Source organism: Eretmochelys imbricata, chromosome 10 (genome assembly GCF_965152235.1).
Source record: "Eretmochelys imbricata isolate rEreImb1 chromosome 10, rEreImb1.hap1, whole genome shotgun sequence".
Classification (NCBI taxonomy): Eukaryota; Metazoa; Chordata; order Testudines; family Cheloniidae; genus Eretmochelys; species Eretmochelys imbricata.
The window spans coordinates 79,587,275-79,601,239 of record NC_135581.1 but is presented as its reverse complement, the minus strand read 5'-3'; positions in this window follow the sequence as shown (position 1 = coordinate 79,601,239).

The window sequence follows — 13,965 nt, the reverse complement described above, 5'->3', positions numbered from 1 at the left end:
CCTCCCCCCCGCACCCTAACCCTCTGCCCCAGCCCTGAGCCCCCTCCCACACTCCAAACTCCTCAGCCCCACTCCCGCCACACATCACTCCATATTGGTGCACATAACAAAATTCATTCCGCACATGGATGTAAAAAATTAGAGGGAACATTGCTCCTGACCAGGGTTTTTCTAGGCTGCACAGTTCCCTGCCTACACTGAGTTCTCCAGCCAAGTACACTGCCTAAGCAATTGCGAGAAAAGATTTTTTTTTAAACAGGACCTACAAGCATGCTAATAAGCTCACCAGAGATCACGCCAACTGCAACAGCAGCTCTGGCAAGTGAATAGTCCTTCAAACCCTACCCCAAAGTTTTTCCATGGTTTATAACTGCTTTGACACAGAACAAACACCCCCTGAATCTAAGTCACTCCTTTATACAATCTGGGCCTCTGATCTTGTCCTGATATAACAGATGAGCAGACAAAAGTCCCCTCCTCAAGGAGAAACTTCAAAATGCTGGGTTTTTGCATTACCAGAGGAGGGAGAGATACATCGTTTAGAAGAGTCCTTCGAAGATCATACCATTTCCCAGGGTTTTCGTTAGTCACATCTCTCCCCTAGATGTTACATACAATCCCACAATACTACACAAACATTTGCATTTTTGGTAAAATGAACTCCTAAGATACTGTAATTTAGTTCAATAAGGCTTAACTTAATTCAATAAGGTTTGCTCAGGATATTGCAGGAAATTGCCATGTCTGTCATAGCAGTGTCATGTGATTGCTATAGAGGATACAACAGCACTTTAATAGCGCAATAGTTGTCCAATGCACAGCTGGATTTTCATTTCCTAAACAAGACTTTTATGTATTCTTTACAACAGGAAGGCTGTAATACTGCCATTTAGCTAGGGATATTCACAAGATAATCACAAGAAGCAGTTCAGTAAACATGGCTTAGCAACTAAATGACCAGAAATTATTATTATTATTTATTAGGGAAGTGCCTACAGACCCCAACTGAGATGTGATCCTATTGTGCTGGGTACTATACAAATGCAGAATGAGGGACAATCCCTACCCTCACTGCCAGCACAATGCACTGCCTGCTGGACCTTGCTGCCTCTCTGATCTGTCTGTGCTCAAGTCACAGATAATAATTTCAGTACTGTCTGATGTTTGCAAAAGTAAAACTTCCTTCCAAAGAATTACAATGGGTCTTACAGTAACATTCAGTGTAAACAAATAAACTTGGGCATGATACCTAGGGAGGTGGTGGGATCTCCATCCTTAGAGGTTTTTAAGGCCCGGCTTGACAAAGCCCTGGCTGGGATGATTTAGCTGGGATTGGTCCTGCTTTGAGCAGGGGTTGGACTAGATGACTTCCTGAGGTCTCTTCCAACCCTAATCTTCTATGAGCCTATGATATCAGAGCAGCCTTTGATTTACATTCTCACTCTGAGCTCCCACTAGTCTGCTTATTATTTTTGTGGTTTTGTTTTGCATGTAAATAATATTGATCACAAATGAGCAAACATCTCCCTAGAATCTGCTCCTGGATCCCTTTGTGTAGACAGGCAGAGGGGAGAAGAGGTGCAGAAAGCCCTTTTCCCCTTGCACAACTACTCAATGTGCAGCAGAATCCTGCAACTTGAGTAGTGTTAGTACAATCAGAGTTACCAGAGCCCCCCCGGAGGGCAGAGTCACATCCACAGCCCCACTACCTTCCTCACTGGCCGTCCACGAAGCACACGGTTGGGGAAGCACACACTGCGCTCGTAAGAAGTGCAGTAGTTACCATCCCCATCTGTGCCTCACATTCTGCTTGCCGCTGTTCTTTCTGTCGGCTCGTCTGCTGGCCTCCAACATGGAACTGGCTTTGATGGCCACGATATAGCCCTTACAGCAGAGGTACACATATTGGTGAGCAATATTCACAAGTCACAGAGAACAACATTTAGCAAAGACTAGGAGTGGCTGCTAATAGCACTGAGTATGTACCAGAAAGCATTCCAGAGGATCTCCACATCATTTTGCTAATGCTCTTCACTTGGAGTTGCCAAATACTTGACAGTATTAAAACGGCTTGCATCATTCCTATGCACCAGCTTGCTCAGAGTGAGGTCGTTCCACAGTCCGGCCCAAACAGCCTTGAAAATGAATGATTCGCTCACCTCCAGCCATGGTTCCTCCGGGTCAGGGCTGAGGCACATTGACTAGGAAGCAGTGGGGAAGCTTGTACTGCTCATGCTGTCCCTTCTTGGTGGGTAAGTCAAGGTTTCCAGTCCATCCTGAATCTGCCATGATCCCTAAAGAAAATCCACACACAAGGGCAGATCAATGCAAAGATGGCAACCAGGGGAGAGACACCTACAACTTTCTCCCTCTGTGGGAGAGAAAATAGGGAGTTTGGTCATTTGAGATGCAGCCTTTAATTATCCAAACAAATCATTTACCAGGGAGTTAAAGAGATGACAGGAATGGCCTGGATCACATCACAGAGCAAGTAAAATCTAAGAAGTTGTGGAAGCGCCACAACACTTTGGACCACCAGCTTCCAAGCTTTACAATAGCCCGCTCTGCTTATATTAACAAAAGAGGCCCCTTAATGCTTTCCACTGGCCTCATACCACATTATTCTGACACACTTCTAAATCCTTCATCTCGGGATTGTCCTATTTAAAGATGTTTCTTCATCCTCTTTCCCCACTCTGTGATTTTTGGCCAAGCCTTTTAGTGCAGCATCATGCACAAGCCTCCACTGCTGATTTTACAGTCAACTCTAGACTTCTGAAATAACTCCAGCTGTTTGTGACAGTCTATTTTGGAAATATGAGACTGATCCTGCAATCACTGAAGTCAATGGCAAAACTGGAATTGAGTTCAGTGGGAGCTGGACCAGGCCCTAAATTCTTGGATGTTATGTTTTTAATCAGGGAGCCTTTACTCTGAAAAAGAAATTATTTGCACTACATTAGTATTCATTGTTCACCTACACAGGATATGAAATTAGCAGTAACAAAAAGGTTATGTGTATTTGTGCCAAAAGGGCTCGCTCCTTGCACAGGAGGTCTTGGTAATGACAGTGTCTCTCGGATTTACAAAACTGTATCCATTCCAAAAAATTAAACAAAAAAACCCAGCAGTCTGTGGGATTTGAGGAATCTAACCTATTTTGTTTGGTGTTACAAAGCTCAGTGGAGAGATCTGTGTATATTATTTCATCCCAAAACAGACCCAGTGAAGGAAAAACAAAAATAAAGCACAAGTAAAAGACTGGAGGATAAGTGAGGGGGCTGGAGCCCATCTGATCTGGTTTACTCAAGTACATCACTTCAGTTAAACAGAGAAGTGTCATCCTGCAAAGCATCTATTAAGGAAAAGAACACAAGAGTTCTTTGTGCCCATGAAAATAAAAATATATGGTCTTTCCCATGTAAGGTGTTTCATTCAGTACTGGTGAAAGGTGCAGCCCTGCAGACTGAAGTCTACTATTTGGGTCTAATCCAAAGCCCATTTACCTTAACGGAAAGATGCCCATTGACATCAATGGCTTTTGGATCAAATCCTCAATCCACATTGCAGGTATAGCACAAAGAGCAAAAGTGCAAGCTTCCCCTTCCACCCACTCCACTATCAAGAAGCCTCAACTCTGACCTAGAAGGACCAACTCTCATGGTGAGACAATGGTTTGGTCTTCAGGTCCCATCTCCCCATCTCCAGAGAGACTTCCAACAAGAACAACAAAACCCAGACTGAATGTCTTTCTGAAACATTCTCCAGTTCAACCACAAGTGATTGGGCTTAATAATGTTCACTTATTCAGTAAGAAAGAACAGTTCCCTTAGTGCAGAACTCACTGGCTGAGACTCAATGACCTGCATTTTGCAGGAGTTCAGACTAGATGACCACTGGTTCCTTCTGGTATGAAAATCTATGAATTCATGCCACTTGTAGGGTTGTTTTTTGTAAAGTGGACATTCATCCACTGGGATATAGACCATCAAACTCACGTCACATAGGTCAGCTACAACCTGAGATTGCAAACTGGGGCTTGGAATTAATTAAGAAGGTCCTTTTGACAAATCTGCTTCTAGAGCCGGCTGCAACCAGGAACTGTGGGACAGGTGAAAAGGGAAATTCTTTATTAAAACGTTATTTCAACTTCTTCAATCCTCAAGCCTGTTTGGTTTGGTTTGAGCTGCAGGCAAAATTGCTGGTCACTGGAGGATTTTCAATGGAACCAATTCAATCATCTCTAGCTGAAAGGTGTTTGTTGTTTTTCAATAAAAGAAAAAGAATCCCAGGCGATATTAAATTGGGACATTTCAAAAATATATTTGTCATTAACCCCATTCAGATTCAGTCTGACACTGCAATGCACCCAGTAAAACCAAACAGTTGCATGACTGGATACTGCCCAGGTGAATATTCCTCCAAAGCCTCAGATTGAATTAACTGTAGCGGGGGAAAGCAGCCTTTTTATGGGAGGAGAGGAAAGAAGAAATAATTAAAGGTACATTTTAACCCCACTCAGGACTGAATGGCCAACCAATGGAATGGCATGATGGAGAGCATGTAGTAGACTAGGGGTCGGCGACCTTTCAGAAGTGGTGTGCAGAGTCTTCATTTATTCACTCTAATTTAAGGTTTCACGTGCCAGTACATTTTAACGTTTTTAGAAAGTCTTTTTCTGTAAGTCTATAATACATAACTAAACTATTGTTGTATATAAAGTAAATAAGGTTTTTAAAATGTTTAAGCTTCATTTAAAATTAAATTAAAATGCAGAGCTCCCCCCCGACCAGTGGCCAGGACCCGGGCAGTATGAGTGCCACTGAAAATCAGCTCGCGTGCCGCCTTTGGCACGCATGCCATAGGTTGCCTACCCCCTGTAGTAGACATTTGCTATATATCCATAGCCATTAAATTAGTCGAAGTCACAGTGTAAAGGAGAGACTATACAAGATTCTGTATCATTATACCTGGTCCAGCACAAAAACTGGTCCAGAAAAGACCTTCGGTTTTTTTTAATCTTTCCTACATCTTGAGGACACAAATTTTCTTCTATTCATGGTACTTTTAACACAACTTTCTCAGGCAAATGATTGCCAGCATAAGGTCTGTATTCCAGCACACAAGGAGGTCAATGATCTCAGATCACTGCATGAATTAGTCTTAACAGGAAGATATAAATAGGCACATATTGTATAAATATATCTATGAGAATAACTCTTTGAGTGGGAACCGGTGGCTTCCCCAACCTGCTCCATACACAATCCATACAGGTTGTAGCAGCTCAAAACTTACTCCCTATCCTGACGTTTTGTTTCATTTGCAAGAGGATCACAAAAGTAAAGCAACAGAAAACCCAGCTTTTTCCTCAAAACTGCTCAGCTCATACCCTAGGCCCTCTCTCTATAAAGCCACTCCTGGCTCCCTTATAGCCAAATAAGGGGCCATCTGCAACAGTGAGTCAACAGTAATCAACTGCTAACGGGGTGGGTTTTCAGACAAACACTGCCAGACTGTTATATCAGAGGCCTAGATGACTCAGTGGATTAGTAATGATATATGGAGATTTTCATCTCTGTGTTGCCAGTTTAAATGCAGTTCAGATTAAGTCTCAGTCCAATTCAACATGGACAAGTATCTCCATCATTGAAACAACCACCACAGTTGACACTAATTGGCAATTTCATTGGAAGACTCAGAAGAGTGGCCAAGCACAGAGACGGAGGAGAATAGAGAGCATGGAGTTTGAGGACCTCTCTTTCTCATTTCTAGGTCAGGACTGAGATGCATTGGCAAAGTAGTGAAGGGGAAACTTGTACCACAGTTGTCCAGGGTTCATCAGTTATGTGGCTCAGCAGAGACTTTGATCTCCAGCACTGTCAAACTTTTTCCTTAATTTTGACTTCACACAAGAATAAGACAAAATGACACAGAAACTATAGGTCCATCAGGCATGGGGTAAAACAAAGTGAGATGCATGGACAATAAATGGGCTAGCTCCTGGAACAAGGAGCATATTGCATCAAGATCTCAAAGCTTTCTTCTCCTTCAAAAGTTTCCTATTGACTACAGGCCAATACCCATTGATACAACCGGAAAGTCTCCCAGTGGAGTTTGGCTAAAGAAATACATGATGATGTAGAGTAAAACAGGAATGAGTATGCCCAGTACTACTGTACAAAGAGACAGCTGGTAGAGGGGCTGTTAAATAGTCAAACTCTCAGAGCAGAAGTCATGACACAAGATCCCTGTTAATCGGCTCAGATTTAACGGAGCTATTTCAATGTGTTTTGTATGGTTTAGTAGAGAAGAATGTTGCATCCTGAATACATTCAGTCGCATGGTTTGGGAGAGACTCAAGAGCTTGGTTTTCAAAGGTCCATAGGCCCCCCAGCACATCTGAAAATCAGACTTTAAAATGCTTTTAACTACTGGATAACGTCCCAGATCTGATGCTGTGCCACCGACTTCAGTGGGAACGGATTTGGGCCCCATCCTAGATTGTATGCTTGGTGCCATAAATATACATGGAGAAATTATTGACAAAGCATATGTCCAAAAGGTTAAATACACATGAAGTGTGCACAAACGTCAGCCAGGGAGCGGTTGCTGATGTACGGCTTTTAAGGAGTCTGAAAAGTGAGGCAAGTCCAGCTCCGCAACTGTAAACAGCTATTTGTCAGAGTGAAGTATTTTCCAGCATTTTGATGACCAAGCAAAGTTTAATAAATCATATCACTCCGCGCACACAGCTTGTTAGGAGTCAAACAGCTGTAATGCCCTTGAGAACTATGCAGTGGGCTCTGGGAGGAAGGAAATAGCTGCCACATGTGGTAAATTAAAAAAAATTTATAGTTCTGTTGCAGAATCATTCCATTCAGTCTGGCTGGAAACACAGACAGCTACAGACCGATCATTCATCTCCAGTATAAACACAGATTGGGTTAGACGAGCTGTAAAATAGGTTGGGATTTTTAGTAGATGACATAAATAAATGTATTTTTATATTTCCTGACCACATTAAGCTTGAAATCAGAGCTCTAAAATCCAAGGCACAAGCTATAAGGCTTCTAATAGTCATTAAAGACCAATAGTCACAGTGAAGCAATGTTTTCTCCTTAGAGGTATGTTTTGCTGCACTGTGTAAATACAAGGGGGGTTGTTATACATTTGAAATTATATGGAGCTGAACATGATAATTCAAAAAATTTAAAGTTCTTCTAGGAGGACAAGATGAAAACCACTTCAGGAAGCTAGAAGTCAGGTTCAAAATATTACTCCGATAGGGAGAGATGGGAGGAGGGTTACTTCTACCCTTCAAGAGACATTATTCAGGAGTGGGGTGTAGTAGTTTAGAGTATTTGGAGCTTGAGTTTTAATCTCAGTTCTGCTGCACTATCTCCCTAGACAAGCCATAACTCCTCACTGTGTCTCAGTTTCCCCATCAGTAAAATGGGGATAATAGTACTGCTACCCCTTTTGACTCAAGTGGCTAGTCAAAGTTTGGGGTCCTGCTAGTTATTCTAGTTGAGAAGAGATATTGAGAATGGAGACAGGTACTTTTGATTCAGTCTTGTTTAGTTACAAGGAATATATGAAGTCCTGTTTCTCCAAACACAGAAGGAAACAAAAACAAAAAAATCAGGACTCCCTTGCCCACAGCACCAGCACTTTGACTCAGAATCTCTCTATAGGTCACACGCCACACTTCTAGTCTGCATGGCTTTCTTTCTACTTCTCTCTCTTTCTGTCCAAGTGTGTCTCTCCCCTTGTGCTGTGTCTATCCCCCCAACACACACCAAAAAAGAATACTCAGCAAACACCGCTCTGCACAGTCCTTAGAATTCGTCAGAGGCCTTGGCTTTGTTTTGGAGACCACCGTAGTTTCTTACATTTAACCTGAATAAAGGGCAGCAATTGAAGGGGGTTTAACCCAATACATAAACTGTACTAAACTTTGTCCAAGCAGTGTTATGAGAATTAATATGCTCACAGAATAGGCACTCAGAACTGTGGTGATGAGCATGGTATAAAAATGAATATAGATTACTAATAAATAATACTTGGCTCTTACATGTTGTCTTTCATGCCTTAAAACACTTAACAAAAGTTGGTCAGTATCATTACCCCATGTCACAGATGGGGAAACTGAGACAGAGAGATGAAAATACTTGCACAACTTTATACAGCAGGTCAGTGGCAAAGGCAGGAATATAGAACCCAGAGTCCTGATTCCCAGTGGATAACTGGATCATGCTGCTTTCATTAACTGCCTGTAAAATACTTCAAAGATAAGAAGTACCATCTAAGGCCCCAACCCTACACATGGTTAACTTTACGCACTGTGATTTTTAGTGAGCTTAATGCAGTAAAAATTAAATGTTAGTACTGTGCAGGGGAAGATCTACTAATATCAAGCTACTTGAGAATGGGAGAGTTTGTCACTTCATAGGCCTGCTTTGTATTATTGTTAGCTACACTGCAGCAAGGATTGGCTGAAGGACAAAACTACACAGCAAGGATCCTCCCAGTAAGTCCTTCAATGACGGACAACTGTTAAAGTCAGTTAATTTTTAGAACTACCAACTTTCAGTGGGTCTTTTTAGCAGACATATTCGCTATGAGGGAGCGACAACAAAAGTGCATATGTACTGGCTCTACTCTTAGCTATAGAGGAAGTGTGGTTGAACTAGCCAAGATTAAGACATTTGTGGAGTGATGTCATTGCTCAGATACAGTTGCTTTGGAGGAGATTCAGTTTTCCTTGGGACGCCTGTCCATTTTATAAGATTTCTTGATCTTTGACTGACAGCTGGAGTTTTATGATCAGAGATGAGGGAAGATGGCAGCTATGAGCTTTTCCCCCACAACGAGTAAAACGGTCCTTTTAAGGTGGAATTGTCATTTCTGCCTCAGTTTAAAGAGCAGCCTTTGAGCCTAAATGGATGAACTATGTTAGCAAGGAGTATATTTTAAAATACTTTTAGATGCACCTTAGCTATGTTAAAAAACAAAACCAAACAAAAAGCTTTTGTTAAGGTTAAAAAGCCACACACTCAAAAGGTGGGACTGCCGGAATTAAGGTTCCCTGTGCACAAGATGGACAGAGCTTAATGAATGGGTAGCTTTTCAATATTTCTTTTTAGCCTCATCATTCAATGTCTGGCCTTATACCTCAATTATTGTATACAATTTAAGTGTTGAACTGAATACAGAATTATTGATTTCCTTGTGGGGGTTCCTGTGACACACATCACTGTAGTATCCTAGTGCTCCCCCAGCTACTAAAAACAAAGGGCAAAAACAAAACAAAACAAAAATAAGATACTTAAAAAAATGGGGGGGGGGTCGCAAACACTTCTGGAAAACCTAACATGACTTAGTATATTGGCACCCCCGTTCAGTCCTTCTTGTCCACATCTCCTGTCTCAAGCTATTTCTCACTGATCACGTCTTCAGTGAACAGATGAGCGCTGAAAGAAAAATGCACACTGCATACAGTTTATATCCACAGGTCTGGAAATTTGGCATATTTGCGGTCTTTAGCATTATTATTATTACAAATATATTCTGGAATTTGTGCTTTTGGCATAACTGACAGATCTAGTCGTAAAGAATGTAGTTTTTTTCCAAATAAATTTAGTTGGGCTTATTTCACATTGGAGTATTTCATCAACAAATGCAGCTCACATTCTTTTTGGCTTTGTTTACACCAGGCAAATGATGTGTTAAAAAAAACCAAACTAAGTAACACAATTTTAAGCACCACTTAGCAACCTTTAAAAAAAAAAAAAGCCCAACTTTTTCTTAAAATGTGACTACATGAGAAAGTCGCAGCAGGATAACTTGAACTGTCTTTTAAAATCAATTACTTAGATTAAGAGTAATTTATTTTGATTTAGTTTAAGTTGATTTGGACATAAGCTGCTCTTAACCAAAATAAAAGTGTCCACATAGCCTTTTGCACTGGTTTAACTACATCAGTTTAAATTCACTCCTTAAGTTATACCAGTGCTACTTCCCCTAGTCTAGAAAAGGCCTCTTATTTGTCCTGAGTGTATTAGACCTTATTGTCCAAATCACAAACTCTTCCTCCTGCACACTCCCTAAAGAGAACATGTTATGAGCCAGATCCAAAGCCTATAAATTCTAACAGAGTTTGGATCAGGCCTCATATGCCTAAGGCAGACACTCAGGAATCACGGCTGCTCCTTGCAGCGTTTATAAAGTTTAGCCTCCCTCACCCATCATTTCTTACCATGATATGTTTTTCCCCGGTATGATCAATTCATCCTCACTTCCACATTACAGCTTTGTTTACCTCTCATACACACTCCATCCACAACAGCAAGCAGCATTTTGAAAAAGTCAGTTCCCACTAAGAGGAGGGAATGAGCAACGTTTGATGAACCCTTGGACCCAAGAGTGAGAGCAAATTATCTTCACAGTGCTCCGAATCCTCAATGGCCCAAGTCGTGCGATATTAATGCTGGAAACTGAGTTGTCCAGTAGGGCCTGTTCAACTTCACGGACTTTTATACTGCTCCTGATCTTTTTGTGCCTATAGATTGTAAACCCTTTGGGGTTGAAAACATTGCCCATTTTGGCACCTCCTTCTACTGCACAATACCATGCATATTTATTAGTTATTAATTATTATTATGTATTTGTACTGCAGTAGCAGCTAGGGACCCCAGTCACGGACCAGGACCCCACTGTGCTGTGCATTGTACAAGCACAGAACAAAAAGATGGTCCCTGCCCCAAACAATATACTGTATGGAATACTCAATACTTAGCCCCATCCATGTGAGGATCTCAAAGCACTTCGCAGTTAAGCTGCACAGTGCCTTTGTGATGTACTGAGGACTATAATATTATCTCCATTTTAAAGATGGGGAAACAAAGGGTCAGGGCAAAATCCTTAAAGGTATTTGGGCACTTAACTCCCATTGAAATTAAATTATTTAAACTTCACATTCAAATATTGGCAAAGTACAAAGTTCCTCAGCCTAACTGAGAATAATGTATACAAATCCAGCGGTTGATGCCCTCAATCAAGCCACATGAATATACACTTGTAACAGACAGGGAAGCAGAAGTCAGTGTCATGTTGCCTCTATGCCTAAGTCTTTGGAAGCAATGGTGATGTAACATTTGTCATACGTGGTTTGAGTGAACATAAAAGTTATATTTGGTTCGAGCTGCAGAAGGGGGATTCTGGATCACACAGCACAACGCTGTTGGAATTTTCCAGATATATTCAAAGACAGGGTAGGAAAACAGAACTTACCAGCAGTTTGTACTAGTCATTCTTGTGTCTGATGTCTCTGAGAAATCAGACATGTGAAGACTAGTGACAGCAGCGCTCCTTGAGAAATAATACTGAAAAGAAATTCCACAAAGGTAGATTTAAAAAAAGATAAAAAGATATGAACTAACACATGGATATTCAACTCACCAGTGCATGGAACAAGATATACAGTGTAATCATCCTAGTGCCAGCAACTGAAGGAACTTAAGACAGTAATCTTAAAGAGCCTGTAATTACCTCTTTTCATGCTTTTCTGAGATTTATTAATCTCAGCTCTGATCTGTTTTATCATAATTTTCTTATCCACACCTATGTTGTTTGCCTTGTTCCTTCATTTTTGATCTTAGAGAGAGAGAGAAAATCAAGACATTTTAAATCTTCAAGCCATAAAAGGGCAGTTCTCTAGGCACTGATCACAACAGCAGTGGGCTAAAATCATAAAACATTGACATGCACATCAATGGTGTGAAATGCCATAGAGGAGGCCCTGGGGCCATCTGTGTGGTAGGGCATCTGTCCTCATAGGTCTGGGGGCCTCTACAGATATTGCCTTGGGCTGGCTGCCATTTTAAGGAGTTGGTCACCTGCACTGGAACTCTCACTTGATCTTTCATGCATTCTGGGGAGTGGTACCATACCTTTAAGATGAAGCCTGGAAAGCACTTGATGTGTGATTGTGCCCAAGGAGAGATTCCTATGCATGATACTAAAAGGCCTAGCCTCTGAATGCTCAGTGCTACAGTGGGCCTCTTGAAGTTCCAAAACAATGCCAGGAGGTCCTGAATCTTCTGGAACCTCTCTAGAGATGAGTAGATCCTTGCTATTGAGGTGTCTATGTCCACTCCCAAGCAAGTTATTTGGGTGGACGGAATCAAGGCGCTTTTCTTGACATTGATAGTAAAGCCATGTGCTGGCAGGAGATTCAACATCAGGAATGTATCTCTGTGTGCCGTGCTGAGGGTGAAGCTCTGATTCAGATGCCATCCAGGAAGGATACAGGTGGATCCCCTCTGACCTGAGTCTGGCTATGATTACCACCACCATCTTTGTAAAGACCACGGGACAAAAACAAGCTGAACGGGAGCGTCCAGTATTAATAATGTTGCCTGCCATAGGCAGGAAGATATCTGCGATGGCAGGATCTGATCAGGACACATGGAGGTATGCATCTGCCATGTCCACTTAAGTCACAAAATCCTCCTTGAACAGGAATGTCACTGCAGAGGTTAGGGTGTCCATCTGGAACTTTGTGTTCTTCATCTACTTGTTGGGCCTTTTGAGATCCACAGTGGTTCAGATTCCCCTTGTACAATTCTGAGTTAAAAAGAAGATGGAGTAGAACCCTGAGAATCTTTCTTCTGCAGGAATGCTCAGCTCTCTATTACTCCTATATCCAGGAGGTGAGAAATCTCATTTGGGATTACATTGCGCTTTGGGGGTCATTCAAGACTGAGGACTGGATGGAAAATGAATAGAGCAGAGCCCATAACTCAAGGGAGTATCCTTGACCCACTGGTTCACGGTCAATGCAACCCATTCCTCCAGGAAATGGGAAATCCTGCTCCCTAGCTTCAGCTCTCAGTGGAGACCTATGCAATCTTTGTCATACAGAGGCTTTGAGAATAGCAGGGCTCCCTCTGGACTTTCCTTCCAAGCCACAGTTCCATAGCTTTCCTTTGGAGAACCTGCTGTCCCTTCACTGGCATTTCTGCAAGGATGAAGACTGAAAGGAGTGCCTTTATTTGAAGCCAGGTCTGTACTGTCTCTTAAAGGCATGATGTGGCATTGGGAGGGTCTGTTTAGATTTTGCAGCATTGTTCGCCACTACCTTGTCCAGCTGCCAAAAAGCAAGGCTCCCATGAATTTGGCGAAGCACAGCACCTCCTTCGAATGGCTATGCACCTTCCAGGAACACCGCCATAGAGGGCGCCTGATCACTGCCCTGGGGGCCATGACTTTGGCTGAGAATCTCATCGCATCTATTAAGGTGTCAGCAACAAATACTATTGCCAGGAAACATTCTTTAAAATACAGCTGAAGTCTGGGCGATATCTACTCTGGAGGGCTCTGAGATCTTCCAGCCAGGAGAGAGATGCTCTCACAAAGCAAGAAACTGCTCGGGGCATCCCAAGGGAGGCTGAGAGGCCTCAAAGTCTTTTTTGAGAGTGGTCTCCATTTTTCTATCCATAGGGTCTGTAGGACAGAACTGTCCTTCTGAGGGGATAACACTATCTCTTGCCAGGAATGCTAGAACAATCTCAGTAATCAGGTCCTTTGGTTCCTGGACCTTATATAACCTAAGGGCATTTTTTCTAATGTGCTTGCCCTTCTCTGGTGTATCCCATTCATCCCTGATTACCTCCTCCAAGGAGGAGTGTAAGGGAATTGCAGCCTCAGGGGAGAATTCTGAGGGGAGAAATTTGCTCTGAAGATTTGGGGTTTGTTCAAGCTGAATCTGAATAGTGGATACAACCTTGTTGCACACGGCCTCAAATTCCTCAGAGGAAAAAACCTTTGCGGAGTCTTTCCCTGGTCCTGACCAGAGTCAGGGTCCAACAATTCACCATCCTCTGTGGAAGAGGGAGGCATGAGGAGGAGAAGGAATGAGATGATTCATATTGCCTTGATCTTTTATGCTTTTTCTTTCCTTTT